At 41.0% G+C, this 16,814-nt stretch overlaps 1 protein-coding gene across 8 annotated transcripts in view; it reads right to left on the reverse strand.

Annotated features, from left to right (window-relative positions):
- Positions 1–16,814, reverse strand: part of PIP5K1B (phosphatidylinositol-4-phosphate 5-kinase type 1 beta) — a 215,671-nt gene that overhangs the window by 110,039 nt on the left and 88,818 nt on the right. Inside the window, exon 1 of one of the 8 annotated variants that reach the window (XM_073634779.1) lies at positions 10,315–10,461. The exons of the other annotated variants lie outside the window; for them this stretch is intronic. The gene's annotated coding sequence lies outside the window, so the exon portion shown is untranslated. Of the gene's footprint in view, positions 1–10,314; positions 10,462–16,814 lie in introns of those variants that run through there. 8 annotated transcript variants of the gene reach the window in all.

Consider the following 16,814-nt stretch of genomic DNA (forward strand, 5'->3'; position numbering starts at 1 on the left):
AGTACAGAAAATTAAGATTCAGGTAGGAGAGCAAGGGATCAATGTGTTTCTTAAAGTGGTTGTACACTCTAATCTTTGACTTGTACCTATAGATAAGCCTATAATAAGTCTTACCTATAGATACTGTAAATATCTCCTAAACCTGCACCATTTAGGAGATATTTACTATATATGCAGCGGATGACATCATCGACATATGCGCTCTGAAGGAATGGCCACCCAGGCTGTTCTTTCTGAATCCTGTGCCGTAAATGGCGGCTCCCCCCCGTGATGAACGGGAGTGACGTCATCGTGGCTCCAGCCACTCACACAGCCAGAGTCCACAAACTGAAAGTAAGACAGGTGGAGATGAAAGCGGCCTCCAGTGATGGCAGCACATTGCTGGAAGGCTTCGTTTTCAGGTAAGTTTCACATAATCTGCTAGTATGCGATGCATACTAGCAGATTATGGCTTTACCTTGCAGATCAGAAAAAAAAGGCACCCAGCGGTTTACTAATGCTTTAAAAAGACAGCACATTTACATGAAGTATGTTAACAGATCAAAACAGTCAAACACTATTTATTAATAGACAGAGTGACAAAACTATAATAAAACTAAGGGCAAAACTATGTTTTAGTTTTGCATAGAGTGTTGATGGATTAGACCTCCCCTGTTAGTTTTTTAATGCTGTCTGCACCCCTATTTTGGAGATTCACCACCTCGGTGTGTTGTATTTACCATCGACACCAAAAGTGAAAGAAAATCCCAAATTTTGGGTTGTCCCCAAAACAGTAAATTTTCCAATGGGGACACCAGTTGGCTGTTTTTGCTTCATATTTAAGCATTTTGGTTGGTATACCCATATTCAGATTTGTTTAGCCCTGCTCTCTCTATACTTCATTTGTGAAAAGGATAAGGTGAAAAGCCAACGTGGCTGCTGACATCTAAAAAATGTTCCCACATTAAGAAAAAAAAATTAATAAATAAAATCAGTGCTGCGCTGCTCAATCCCAAAGTATTAAAGTGAAAAAAAAAATGCCTGCCAGAGGGTCGAGAACACAAATATAATAAAAATAATGAACAAACCCAAAACAAGTGCATAAAAACAATATTGAATAGATAAGATAAGTAAGAAATGTGTCTTGTGGTATCGCACAAACGACAAACTTTTTAAAAAGTAGAAGCCAGGCTGACCATCTAACACATACATTTTGGAGGTATATGCTTTTTCAGTATACTTTTTTTCATTTTACCTTTTCAGTATATTTAATGCTGTTCCTTTTTTATTTTGGTGATACATGTTTTTATATACATTTATGCACAATTGTATGCTTATAGTGCTCTTTTATGTATGTTTTGACATTTGCTGCCACCCCTTTTTTGGGTCATATGACCATTTTGATTTAGTATACACTGTTTAAGCTGTTTTATGTCACTTATTTGATAGCTATGATTAAGGCCTGATGGCTGGAACGTGTTGACTTTTTTGACCGTTGTTCACATGCTATAATAAGACGATGTATTAGCCGACTTCATTGGTACCAGCCTTTCTCCCTTTTTTGCATGGATTATATGGAGGTTTACAGAGACTTGTGTTCTTGAGGCTCACAAGGCATTACACAGGGGGTAGTGATGCACCTGTTCAAGGACACCAGTTCTGGTATACCTGGTAACAAGGGATTACAAGTATATTACAAGTATATTCCCCAAAAAGTTTTGTGTTTAGTTCTACTTTTAATATTTAAAGTGACCCTACGCTCTAACTTACAGTATCCATAACAATCAGTTAATCCCCTTTTCTGCCAAACCTGTTTTGGAAAAAAGGAGACCAGATTGCTGTGATTAAAAGGGTTGTAAAAAGTCTAATGCCCTGTACACACGCTCGGATTTTCCGACGGAAAATGTTCGATGGGAGCTTGTTGTCGGAAATTCCGACCGTGTGTAGACTCCATCAGACATTTTCCATTGGAATTTCCGTCACACAAAATTTCAGAGCTGGTGCTCAAATTTTCCGACAACAAAATCCGTGGTAAATTCCAATCGTGTGTACACAATTCCGATGCACAAAGTTCCACGCATGCTTGGAATCAAGCAGAAGAGCCGCACTGGCTATTGAACTTCATTTTTCTCGGCTCGTCGTACTTGTTGTACGGCACCGCGTTCTTGATGTTCGGAATTTCCGACAACATTTGTGTGACCGTGTGTATGCAAGACAAGTTTGAGCCAACATCCGTCGGAAAAAATACATGGATTTTGTTGTCGGAATGTCCGATCGTGTGTACGGGGCATACATGTTTTTTACCTTAATGCATTCCTTGCCAGCATTGCCCCCTCAGCCCCCTTTACTTACCTGAGACCTCATTTGATCCAGCGCCGTGCATGTCTGCAGATCTTTTCTCCCCTCACTTCCGGGTCTCGCTGGCTTTGCTGCAGCACTGGGTGCCATTGGCTCCCAGTGCTGTCAATCAAAGCCAGTAACGAGAAAGCGGGAGGCGGGGCTGTGATCCACTGTCTGTGTCGATGGGCGCAGCAGTGGGACTTGGGTGCAAACACGCACGAGTGCTCCCATGGGAAGCGGCTTTCCATGGGGGCACTGGCCAGAGAGGAGGGGCCAGAAGCGCCAGCGGGGGATCCGAAAAGAGGAAATTCCCGCCTGCTCTGTGCGATTACATTGCACAGAGTAGGTAAGTATAGACATGTTTGTTATTTTTTTTATTTACCTTTACAACCCCTTTTATACATGGCCCACACACTTTATAAACATACACCAAAATATAGAAACCCAGCACACAGAAAATGGGATTGTTATAATATGGAATATGTAGAACAGTGATTCTCAACTCCAGTCCTCAAGGCGCCCCAACAGGTCATGTTTTCAGGCTCTCCATTACTCTGTACAGGTGATTTAATCAGTTTCACTGCCTTAACTACTTAATTACCACAGCCATTTCATCTGAGGGAAATCCTGAAAACATGACCTGTTGGGGCGCCTTGAGGACTGGAGTTGAGAAACACTGATGTAGAATATTGTTTGTTGCATTGTAATGATTTGTACTGACCACTCTCCAGAAGGGCATTGTGGGCTACACAAAATGATTTATGAATGAGGCCGGCCATAGACGGTTCGAATCTCAGCCAGTTCAGCCGGAACCAGACGAAATTCGAATCATTAATGGGCAGGCTGAATGTACAAAGTTGGTTGATCGATCAACTTGGGTACAACCAGCCTGCCGGATTCTCTTACGATTATCGCTAGAGGCTGCTATAGCCGCTAGCGATAATCACTGTCTTCTCCCGGGGACGGACCCGTAGTTGCAGGAAAGAAATTTACACCGTTTATGGCATGCCTAAGTGAAAAGGCATTTGTTTACAGTGTCCAATAAAATGAAAAAAAAAAGATCCACAATAAAGTCTTATATGGAAAAAGGAAGAGCAGATACGCCTAAAAATAAAGCTGGTCATGTCATGAGCAAAAGTGAATTAAACCTTGAGAAGATTATTGTACTAATCCTTCAAGTCTCATTTTAAAGGCAAGACATCCAATCTAGTGTATCCTTCCTGGGGAAGTGTCCTCTCAATAAACGAACAAGCTAATGAAAATAAACAAGACACACAGCATATCACCGTTGGTTGCCTCTCATTACAACAGAATAAAACTAATCCTACAAATAAGGTTGTCTGCTATATAATTTATACTTCTCAATAATGCAGAGCTACATTGCTATTCAGTATATTATAGACACTGGGAAAAATTATTGGCAATAGGTGATTAGTTTGTAACAAAATGATTACTGTGACATTGAATCCCTCATATATATAAAAATATTCACTGCAATTTACTGATTCTGTATTTTCCATGTATATAACATGTTATAGTTCTGTTATTATTTGTTAACAAAGGAAAATAGTGATTGCCATTAATCATTGTGAACCTGACCTGGCCTAAAAAGTGCCTAAGGTAATCGTTGTGTTAAAATGAGGGCAGAATTTCTGTGTTGAGATGCCTATACACTAGTAGACTTCATTCGAAATTTTTAATGTTCGTTCCATTTTCTAATTGTTAGTGGGATCAAATTCGAATTTGAAAAAAATCCAAAAGAGCAAGATGGAAATTTTTTCTTTTGAACAAACTCATTTTTAACAGTGAATGTGGTTTTCGTTCAGGGAAGTCCATTCACTCCTAAATAGAATGTTAAAAAACAAACAAAGTTTTCAAGTACTTTTTTTGAAAGACATTTGTCCAATCATCGAATATAAAAAGAATTTTCTTATAAATGTTTGTTCAAAAATCTACTATGGTATAACCACCTTCAGCAATCAGATTAATCCCTGTGAATTCGTTTTTTATCCAGTTCGTTTTTTATCCAGGGCACGATCACACTGGGACGTCGGCGGTAAAGCATCGCTATTTTTAGGGGCGCTTTTCGGCTGCTAGCGGGGCGCTTTTAACCCTTTTTCGGCCTCTAGCGGTGGTTAAAAGCGCCCGCAAAGCGATTTCAATGGGCAGGGGTGCTTTAGGAGTGGTGTATACACCGCTCCTATAGCGCCTCAAAGATGCTGCTTGCAGGACTTTTTTTAACGTCCTGCAAGCGCACCGCTCCAGTTTGACAGGAGAGGAGCTTCACAGGCGATATTTTTAACGCTGTAGCGCCTGTAAAGCGCCTCAGTGTAAAAGTAGCCTAAACCCAGGAGCCTGCATTCAATATATCTGGTCCCCCACAGTACACAGAGCATGGAAATGTAATTATTTTAGTAAATATAAACTGCTAAATACCTTTTCTCATCAGTAGTATATAGCAGTCTACTGTCACTGACTGCTATCAGTGTCTGGTTAAAGCTTGCAGGAGGAGTTTTCACTCTACTCTGACTATCCTATGAGGCTGCATGACCCCTGACCCTCGGTCTGGACAGTGCTGATTGGTCCTGTGCCAATCACATCCGCAGAGAGTATAACAAGCACACTTTACTGCATATACACACTAATTTTACTGTTGTGTCTTTAGTAACACTTTAATGGGCACAAATGAAAAATCGGTTTTAACTTTTCAGAGCCTAAAAATTGAAGGAACAGGTTGGAAAAAGTCTACCGAAGGAATGTTATTTGAAAGGTTAATGTGTCTTTCGCCTGTTAAAAATTCAACTGTTTGCACTGCGCATATGTGACAAAAGGGATAAAAATCTGATTCATTTATGTCCATTGAATGATTTATTGTTCGAAATTCGGTCATTACGCGATGGCACTATCGTTTGCTCTCACAACCGAGTGTTCATTTTTCGAAAACAGGTTTGAACGTTTTTTTCGACTGGTGTATGGCTAGCATTAGACTCACAAGCATATCCATCTATCGTGTGTAATTGTCTCAGTCCAGAGCACGAAGTGCCATTTCTGTCTGCTGCTTCATTCCTCTGCTATCTGCATGAATCACTTCTGTGGAAGTTTTCCTGACACCAAAAAAAAAAAGGTGAAAGGGGAGGTATCTCCATTACACAACCTGTGATTGACAGCGTCCTCTCACTGAGCTCTGCAGAGTAGTGTAAGTGTAGCTCCCCACCCCCTGCTTTCTGGAAGCTCAGACAAGCTGTATAAATTCTGGATTTGGAACAGCTATAGAGAAAAGATGCTGCAGACAAACAGGTACAACCTATGTAAGAGGATTTGTTTCATCTCTGTGTATCACCCGAGTCCAGTCACTTCACAGGGTATATTTACAGCGGTGCTGTAAACAAGGTATTTTCCACAAGAAAGTTACACAAGTAAGCACATTGTATAATCTTTTTACAGAACAGATTGCATGATTTTACAAAGACTTTAACAAGGACTTGTTTCCAGGGTAGGATATTGCAGCCATCCCAGAAACTCAAGCTAGGTCTTATTTTCGGGGTTGGGCTTGTTTTCGGGCAAATACGGTATATTTTATTTTCATTATTTTTTTAAATTATTTTTTACAGTATTTTTTATTTACAATTCTTTTAGGAGCCCTACTTTGTTGAAATATCAGGGGTCTAAACAGACCCCTGATGTCTCACTTTTGCAACAAAGAAAGGGGATGAGGACAGAGATTCCCCAGCCTTTTCTCTGCAACATCAGCTGTACTGGACAGTGAATGAATGGGAAATCCTCTGTACTGAGCAGCTTCCTGCTCATTCACACACTGAAGCCTAATAAACACAGTTTATTAGGCTTTAGTTATGAATAAACACGGTGAGTGATCTGTGCCAATCACTCACTGTGCTCATTCAGAAAAGGACGGGGCTGATAAATGACAAGGGCCAAGGCAGCAGCAGGAATCTATGCCAGACAGGGGTGATTAGGGTGTGCCCTGCGCACGTCTATGCACCCTACCCAGTTTGTAGGCCAGGTAAGGTCCAATTTAATAAAACGAATCACAAATCAAGAATATATATTTTCCAAAGTCATTAGTTGTAGTTTGTTTAGAAGACAACGGTTAAGTTGCCTATAAGGCACTACAGACAATATGGACCACTACAGCGGGAGTAAATAAAGGCTGAATATTGATTTGAGAATTTTCCGCTCTCTTCATCTTTAGTATAAATGCAAGCGTTTTGCAGAAAAGATGTATTTGAAGCATACAAGCATGGATTTTTAAAGCTAAAATTAGAAATGAACTTTTTATGGTTGAGTTGTTTTTGTATTTCAAAAGTTAAGAGTAAAAGTACTTGAACAGAGATGTTTAAGTTGGTAAATGTCCTTGTATGGTAACCAGCTCTTCAAACTTCCACAGTCTTTTGCTATTGTCCTCTAAGGAGGTCAGAAACAGCTCAACTAGTGCAAGTTTAGACTGAACAGGAAATTATTAATTGAATGCTATAGGTTACTAATAGATAGATACCCTGTTTCCCCGAAAATAAGACCTAGCGTGATTGTCAGTGATGGCTGCAGTATAAGCCCTACCCCCCAAAAAAGGTCTTCCCTGTTTCCCTACCTGTAAGCCCTACCCTGAAAATAAGACCTACAAGGACTTTAACTGGGGCTTATTTGGGGGGTAGGGGTTATAGTGCAGCCATCACCAACAGTCACGCTAGGTCTTATTTTCGGGGAAACAGGGTAGATAGAAATGTTGTTTTAAATGGGATCCATGCAGAGACAAACACATTCAAGTCCAAGGTAACTATGGTTACGGCATTAAACAATAAGTTCACTTTTTGAGAAAGTGCAATTTCTAATCCAATTTTTACTGTGGTGAATACAAAAGGAGAAGTGGAAGTGTATATGCCCAAAGGGGGGTTTGGGTTAGGAACTGAAACATGGATACCTTGCCCTAGGAATCTTTGACTGAGTTACAAAGGCATGGGGTATGTACTGATATTTTAGGAAATACTTTTGTATCAAAGTGATTGTAAAGTCTCGTTCTTTTTTTCTATAAAAATAACAAACATGTTATACTTACCTCCTCTATGCAGTGGATTTGCACAGAGCAGTCTGAATCCTCCTCTTCTCGCATCCCTCTTCGGCGCTCCTGGAGCCTCTCTACTGTCGAGTGCCCCCACAGCAAGCAGCTTGCTATGGGGGCACCCGAGCCAAGTCAAAGCTTTCTGTGTCCATTCAGACACGGAGCCTCAACTGGCCCCACCTCCTCTCAATCCTGATTGGCTAGCTGACTTTGATTGACAGCAGTGGGCGCTAATGGCGCAGCTGCTGTGTCTCAGCCAATTAGGAGGGAGAGTCTCGGATGGCTGAGACATTCGTGGACATCCCCGGACAGAGATGGGGCTCAGGTAAGTATTAGGGTGGCGGAGGGGAACAGCTACACACAGAAGGCTTTCTATTATAATGCATAGAGTGCATTAAGATAAAAAACCTTCTGACTTTACAACCCCTTTAAGTCTGTTAAAGCAATGCAATACAGAAAGTTCCCACAGATCCATAAACAGCTATTGTTTTCAGAAGTTATTTTCATGTGCAAAAAAAAAAAAACTCTTCTTGGGTCTTCTGCTGGTGCTTCTGTCTCCTCCCTTCCACCGAGTGTCCCCAATGAAAGCTGCTTTCTATGGGGGCACTCAAGCAGGCTCATTACCAAGCCTCGCTGTCTGTGTTAATAGACTCAGCCCTGCACCCCGCTCCGTCATTACTGGCTTTGATTGACAGAAGTGGGAGCCAATGACCCAGCAAAGCCAGCGAGACCCGGAAGTGAGGGGAGAGAAGAGTTGCAGACATGCACAGCGCTGGATCGAATGACTATGGGGGGGGGATACTACTACCTAAACATTTTTACCTTAATGCTAAGAATGCATTAAGGTAAAAATGTTTAGGCTTTATAACCACTTTAATATAGGCAACTAGGTAACAGATGCAGTGCTAGCTTAGATGTTGGTAAAAATAGTAATTGCAAAAGTAATACCAGGTTTAGGTAGGTTCATCAAAAGTAAGGTTATATAAACTTTGTTTAAGCTGATGTTTTTTTTTTTTTATTACCAATATTCACATAAATAATATCTGGCTCAACTATATGCCAAAAGCAAGTACTTTATTTTTTTCATATTGTAACTTGGCAAGGATCTTCAAAGGATACAAATTCCCAGAATAGGAAATCTGTTCTCTTTTTATCCATGGGAACAATCTGTTCTAACCCTATGCTTAAAGATGAACTCAAGGCAAACCGCTAAATAACAACTGCAATACTTACCTGAGCACCATTTTACCTGACAAAAATGTTGTTATTCTGTACAGCCTAAATGCACATATTTGCCAGCACACCATGGATCCTCAAATGTTGCCCAAATGCTTTTATTGCAGAAAGATCACATCACAAGCGAAAGTGCAACATTATGGAGCCTCGCAGGACCCCTTCATCAGACATGTCTGACGAAGGGAACCTGTAAGGCTCCAAAACGTTGCACTTTCGCTTGTGATGTGATCTTTCTGCAATAAAAACATAACTAGCTACCTAAAAAAGTACTATTATTAATATAATAAACACAGCATTACTTGGTATGTTTATATGGTATTTGACCAGAATTCTAATTTAAAGGGGTTGTAAACCCTCAAGGTTTTTCCACCTTAATGCATTCTAAGAAAAATGCTTCCCTTTAAAATCAATAATAGTGTTTACACTGTGGAGGTGCGCTTCTGTTGCGGTGAAAAAAAATCCTAATTGCCGCATTTTTGGAGCATGTTTGGGGAGTTAGAAAAAAACGCATCAAAAACATACCTTCCTATTGAAAGCAATGGAAAACTTGGTAACAATGCAGCAAAAACGTGGTTAAAAACGCTGCAAAAACACACCTGTGATGCGTTCTTGGTGTGGATTTTGAGTCACATGTCCTTTAAAAACCACACTGCAAACGAAGAAAAATTGTTTTTGCAGCGGATCAGTGTGAAAGTAGCCTATATGTTGATGCTAAATTTTGCATGCAGTGGTTTTCAGTATATTTAAAGGGTAGCTCCACTTTAGTAAAAAAAAATAGCAAAAAAAAAAAAAAAATATTGTAACTGAATGTTATTTATTTATTGCAGGGCTGTAATTTTCTGTAAAATTCAATGCAATATGGCAATCCCAGAGGCCTTTCTGTACACAGTTGGTGTACAGAACCTCCCGAGAAATGTAATTTCCAGCTTGTGTGATTGGCTCACTGATTTTCCCAGAAGTCTGTACTAAGATACAAGCAAAATTTTAGGTATCATCTGTATAGGTAGGTATCATAGGTATCAATAGGTATTATTTTTTTGGTGAGATACTTCCTAAGGGCCGGTCCACACTGCCCCATTAACGGCAATGGAACTGTTCTAATTGGCGTGACTTTAAGAAAACTGCTTCGGGGCGACGTCATCACGACTTGCATTGACTTCTGTTAAGGAAGTCGTATGCAAGCTGCAATGAAGTTGCACAAGGATGTCAGCTTTAAAGTTGCACGACTTTAAAGCCGCGCTGGTGTGAACTGGCACTAAGAGTTAATTACTTATAAGGCCTCATGCACAGTTGATGTTTTTTCTGAAGCTTCTAGGCGCGTTTCGTGTTTTTTTTTTGTTTCCTGACTCTAGAAGCTCCTGCATGTTAGCCTAAATGTCCATGCACACATAGGCGTTTAGAGGAGTTTAGAGGCAAGGGCTTTCAGAGGCAGAAAACTGATGTGCTTAAACGTGTGCTTTCGATACCTTTGTTTTTCTGAAAGTCCTTATGCAACATTTGACCCAGAAGAAGCTGAGTATTCTAATAAAACCTGTTAAACAGCTACACATGTCAGCATGACTCAAGGAATACAGACTTTTAACAGCTCAGTTATGGATTATAAATTACATAGCACATCAAGGAACATCAATAGGCCTGGCTACAAAGGAGCAGATATATTCCAAAGAATATCAGTCGGGAGGTACCTGTAATTTTAGGAATGGTTCTTTCCAGCAATTGGACCAATTGCAGTCCACACCAGATTTTGACAGCGGAACATGTGAGACACTTCACAATCTTCATTTGTCTCCAGAGAAGAGTGAAGCATTCGGACCTGCAACCTGTAAAATATCACTATGCAATAACAAACACCTTCTACTGCCTGAAGTCCTACATGGGACATGGCCAAAAAAATCACAAGTGATAAATAAAATTGGCAGCATCGCTTGCTTTTATTAAAAGAGAAGTACAGTCAAAGCTTTTTTGCCTATACTTCTCATGTGCTCACTTACTTATGCTCTCCTGTGACCCAGAATTAGCCAACAGCGGGCCAAACCTGAGATCAGAGCTGCACCAGGCTCTGGAAGGATCCTGATCATACTGTAGGGATTCACCCAAAGCCCAGATTGACAGCTGGCTCCGGCTCTCAGAGCAAGGCTGAGATATGGAGTCAGCTGGGCCTGCCCCTTTCCAGTCCAGCGCTGCAATCAGTACTGGAAGGGCAGAATAGTCACCACTCTCAGCTCAGAGAACTGAGTGATCAGCAGTCATGTGACCGCTCAGTTCTCAATCTTAGAGCAAGTACGGTACTGGTGTGGCATCCCCTACTTCTCCTTTAAGGTTTTAAAGACAGCATAATTAATTTTGCTTAACTGTGTTAAACATTCTTCCCAGTTTGAACTATTAAAGCACATAGAAATACAAGATAAACTTTCCTTTCTTCAGGTGCTCACCTTTCGTCAGCTAAAGCTCAGTACACACACAAACAGACTTTCGGTCTGTTTGCACAGCTGTCATTCCAAAAGAAGCCAGTTTCTGTTGAATGACCAGATTCTGTTGAACGTCCATGGTGGAAAATCAGAATTCAATCAGCATTTGCAGCCAATGGCTGCAAGCGCTGATCAGTGTATTCTGGAAGGGGTGGAGTCTCCCTGTCAGAATACAATGTTTTATTGGAAGATATCCCTGCATCAACATTGCTTGTGCTGATGCGGGAATCTGTTCTTTTTTTTTGTTCATTCACTGTACTGTGTACCCAGCTTTAGACTAGAGCCTTTGCATATCTGAAGCAGCCAAAAGCCTGTAGCTACAGCTAAATGCAAGGCCATTTAAACAGGTAAAGCTTCCAAGTAGTGACAGAGCTTGAAGGTACTTCCTGGTTCACACACTACTATCAGCTCATAAGATGGGCTGCTTCACTGGCTAATAGGAATGCTTAGGATGCAGGATGGGATGGATACGTTTTAGCACAACCTAGTATTAATGGAGCTTTGTCTGTTGGATGGCTCAGTATTCGGGCATAGATGCAGGCTTCTAATGCTGCATACTTGCATATTTTTATTTTATCCATGACAGATTTTTTCCTGATTGGATACCATAGGTTACTGCTTTTAAAAGTATTAAAGTGGTTGTAAACCCTTACATATACCCAGTGAAGTGACTGGCCTCAGGTGATACACAGAGATTAAACAAATCCTCCTACATAGGTTGTACCTGTTTATCTGCAGGTTTCTCTACATCCATTCAAAGTGCTGAATTTACATCTTGTCTGAGAGTTTAGAAAAGGGGGCAGAGAACTAAAGTTAAACTCTGCAGAGATCAGTGAGGGGAGGTCTGAGAGCTGATTGGAGGGAACAGACCGCCCCCTCCCCCTTTACACAGCTCGCATGAACAGATCTGATGCAATCAATCAGCTGAAGGTCCATCCTTGTCACATTCTTTCTCTTGGTGTCAGAAAAACTTGTCAGAAGTGATTTATGCTGATAGCAGAGGAACGATGCAGCAGACAGATTTGACACTTAGGGGGTTATTTAGGAAAGGCAAATCCACTTTCCACTACAAATGCAAACTACAAGTGCAAAGTGCACTTGAAATTGCACTGAAAGTGCACTTGGAAGTGCAGTCCTGTAAATCTGAGGGGTAGATCTGAAATGAGGGGAAGCTCTGCTGATTTTATCATCCAATCATGTACAAGCTAAAATGCTGTTTTTTATTTTCCTTGTACGTCCCCCTCAGATTTACAGTGACTGCACTTCCAAGTGCACTTTCAGTGCAATTTCAAGTGCACTTTGCACCTGTAGTTTGCACTTGTAATGCAAAGTGGATTTGCCTTTCGTAAATAACCCCCTTAGTGCTCTGGATGGAGACAAGTACACACTATAGAGCAGTGATGGCGAACCTTGGCACTCCAGATGTTTTGGAACTACATTTCCCATCATGCTCAACTACACTGCAGACTACATGAGGATCATGGGAAATGTAGTTCCAAAACATCTGGGGTGCCAAGTTTCGCATTCACTGCTATAGAGGGATATGCTTTGTTCATACTTCATGTCTGAGGTTTACAACCACTTTAAGCAAATAAGCATTTGAAGCATTCTACTTTAAATTCCCAACATGCACCTCTGACTTTTTCCGATGAATAGTCATGCATTTTCAAGTAATTGGTGTTGCTAATGGACTTGAGACAGAGTTTTTGGCTGCTGATAATTCTCATGGGAAGTGTATGTGGGGCACTAAGTTTCCGCTGTGCTCAGCAGTGTTAATGAAGGGTTTTTCAATGCTGCATTAGAAGCTCACCAAAAAAATAAATATTGAAATGAAAGCAAGTTGAAGTTCTAAAGTTCTACCACGCTATTACTTTCAGTTCCCTGACAACTGTTTCCTTGATATGTCTTTTGACGCATAACTGTACACCTGCAATAACAGGTGACATTTCTTTAAAGCTACAGACACAAAATAGTGGCAAGGGAACTTTTCTTAGTTTGTTATGGGAATCTTCTAGGTTTCCGTAAGCACAGTCTTAGATATGTGTGATTTGTTATGTTCCACCTTCCTATTGGAGCATACACAGGTGCTTTTCACCCATTAATTAGAATTAATTACAGTAGGACTAGTTCTTGGAAATCGATTCTGAGAGATCGATTCACAAGGCCGCTTTTCTTGAAGTCTACCTAAAGCTGGCCATGGACGAGTAGAATTATAAAGGAAAACTTCTGCGAAAAGAAGGTTCTAAGAAAGTTTGTTTCGTTTTTCTAACCATAATTCAGTTAGCCAATCAGGAGAATGAATAGATACACAGAGCTGCAGCTTGGCTCGGGTGCCCCCATAGCAAGCTGCCAGCTGTGGGGGCACTTGACAAGAGGGAGGGGCCAGGAGTGCCGAAGAGGGACACAAGAAGAGGAGGATCTGGGCTGCTCTGTGCTCTACACAGAGCAGGCAAGTATAACATGTTTGTTATTTTTAAAGAAAAAAAATGAGCCTTAGTATCACTTTCATTGTCATAAACAAAAAACAAGTTTCAAAACCTCCTATTAATCCTAGTTCACTTTTGACTTTCTTTATTACAGCATGTTAAACAGAAAACAAAAGGCTCAACAGCACCTTAAACAACCATTAGAGAATCTAAATAGCTGGTAGAGCCAGTTTTTTTCTGAAGTATTTTTTTCTTGTAACATACACAGAGAATGTCTACTTTTAAATGTTCACACCCTCCTTCAGTAAAGGATAGGGGTTGATTTTACTAAAGGCAAATAGACTGTGCACTTTACAAGTACAGTTGCACTCTGCAAGGGCATTTGCTTCAGAGCTTAGTAAATGAGGTTAAGCTTCATTTTGCAAAAAATACCAAATCAAATGCAAGAACAATTTGAAAAAAAACATAATTTTTGCTTGAACATGACTGAAAAATAGACGTCAGCATAGCTTACTCATATTTATATATGTACTTACACTTCCAAAGCGCACAGTCTATTTGCCTTTAGTAAATCAACCCCATAGTGAAACAAGTAACAAATAGCTATTTGCCTGCCAGGCAGGTTTGAGTTCCAGAGCACAGCATGCGCATATTCTGATTTCCTTTCTACAACTTATTTCTAAGAAGCAATGCTTTATAGAAGTCTCACTGTGCACCTCAACACTGTGGGGGTTATTTACGAAAGGCAAATCCACTTTGCACTACAAGTGCAAAGTGCCCTTGAAATTGCACTGAAAGTGCACTTGGAAGTGCAGTCGCTGTAAATCTGAGGGGTAGATCTGAAATAAGGGAAAGCTCTGCTGATTTTATCATCCGATCATGTGCAAGCTAAAATGCTGTTTTTTAATTTTTCTTGCATGTCCCCCTCGGATCTACAGCGACTGCACTCCCAAGTGCACTTTCAGTGCAATTTCAAGTGCACTTTGCACTTGTAGTGCAAAGTGATTTGCCTTTAGTAAATAACCCCCTATGTTTTATGTTCCTTCTAGAGTGCAAAACAGCACTGGATGTTCAAAAATCTAATATATAATATAATATGCTCAAAGCTGAACTTCAGTTAAAAAAATCCTGTACCTGATCAAACTCTCCCCCATTTACAGATGCTGTTACAAGCAATGTAATCAGGGAAAGAACTTTCCTCAATGGAGGAGAAGGCAGGAGTGGGCCTGTCCCCAATCATATTTTGTGCAGCTGAGCCTGTAGACATGAAATTGTTAACCCCCACAGCACCTTAAAATGTATTTTACTGTAAACATGTATTTTTGTCTATGTATGTGATCACATGTGTAACATATAGGGTTATTTACGAAAGGCAAATCCACTTTGCACTACAAGAGCAAACTACAAGTGCAAAGTTCACTTGAAATTGCACTGAAAGTGCACTTGGAAGTGCAGTCGCTGTAAATCTGAGGGGTAGATCTGAAATGAGGGGAAGCTCTGCTGATTTTATCATCCAATCATGTGCAAGATAAAATGCTGGTTTTTTTTTTTTCCTTGCATGTCCCCCTCAGATCTACAGTGACTGTACTTCCAAGTGCACTTTCAGTGCTATTTCAAGTGCACTTTGCACTTGTAGTTTGCACTTGTAGTGCAAAGTGGATTTGCCTTTAGTAAATAACCCCCAATAGTCTCTATTATTTTCATGTACTTCTTTCATCTGAAGTATTTGGTTGATCCTTCCAGTCACCTTTCTTCCTTGTTCTAAACTGACCACACAAAGCACAGAAGCTGATCTGTGTAAGGCTGGTCATACATTGTACAATGTTCTTATTCAATTTCCCTTAGATTTACCTTTACCTTTGTAGTGCAAGGGCCTGCCTGATTGCACACAAATTGAAAGTGTTTAAGTTTGACATCATATTATATGGTTTTTGTAAATATGAAGGAAAATTGTGCAAAAACATTGTATAATGTATGTCAGGAGGTCAGGCTGGCCATTCAAAGGTACAGGGCCTACAGAAGGGATCTACGGGAATCCTGAAAGCTGGATCTTTAATAACTTAGGTCAGCCAAAAAAGAGGATAACTTAAAAACTTTAGAAATGCTGCCTAATTCTAATGAGACCGCACAAAAAGAAGCATATGTTATGGTTGAGTGCCCACCCAATGGGATCATAATCACTTGCCCCTTGTATGTAATTTGTGGTTAAAGCGGAGTCGTTCCCCCTCCCAACAAGAAAAAATGAAAAGTCAGCAGCTACACATACTGTAGCTGCTGACTTTTAATATTAGGACACTTACCTGTCAAGGAATCTAACGATGCCGGCACCTAAGCCAATGTTTCCATCGGCTGTTGCTGCGGTCGCCATTGCCGGTAAGGGAACCCGGCAGTGAAGCCTTGCACCTTTCACAGCCGGGCCCCTACTGCGCATGTGCGAAGCGCGCTGTGCTCTCTTACTGGCCTGGCAGCAGGGGAAGGAGGAGGGAGGAGGAGAGCCGGACTTCTGACGTACCTCGCCACGGCAAGATCCGACGGAGGTGGGGACAGGGTACTTGTCAAAAACAGGTACCCGCTCCCCCCCCCCCCGAAAGTTGCCAAATGTGGCACCGGAGGAGGGAGGAATAAGATAAGTGGAAATTCCACTTTTGAGTGGAAGTCTGCTTTAGATAGGATTCATTGATACAAATGGAGTGACATAAAATTAACCTGATCACATTATTTTGAATATTGATGTATTATGAATTTCAAAAGGTAAACAAACATGAGAGAAGTATGGGGTTTGTTTTTTTTTCAGATTCATACTTACCTAGCCTGATGGCTCTAAGGCTGAGAACTGAGTGATCAAACACAACTAATCAGTCGTTTCTCAGAGCTCCCTGAGCCGAGAGCTGGTGACTGTCAGTCTCTGGCTCTCTGCTCTGCCCCCACCCATGCTCACTAGAGCGCTGGGCTGTGGAAGGGGCGGGAGTGGCCAGTTCAGGCTCTCACAGGCTCGCTGAGAGGCTGAGCCGGCCGCTGGTCCAGGCATGTGGGTTGTTCCCGAACCTATGGTTGCGATCCTTCCAGAGCCTGGACCGGCTCAGCAACATCAGCTGACAGTGAGCTTCAGCCCGCAGTCTGCTGAAAATGGGTCACAGGAGCACAGAACAGACTGAGCTCCTGTGATCCACAGGAGAAGTACAGCTAAAAGAGCTATGGCTGTACTTCTTTTTTAACTGATCTCATTAGTATAAATAATATTTATTGATTTAATAAAAGTATAGAATAATCAGAGTGCAATGTTAGATATAT

The sequence above is a fragment of the Aquarana catesbeiana genome, linkage group LG01, assembly GCF_042186555.1.
Source record: "Aquarana catesbeiana isolate 2022-GZ linkage group LG01, ASM4218655v1, whole genome shotgun sequence".
Classification (NCBI taxonomy): domain Eukaryota; kingdom Metazoa; phylum Chordata; class Amphibia; order Anura; family Ranidae; genus Aquarana; species Aquarana catesbeiana.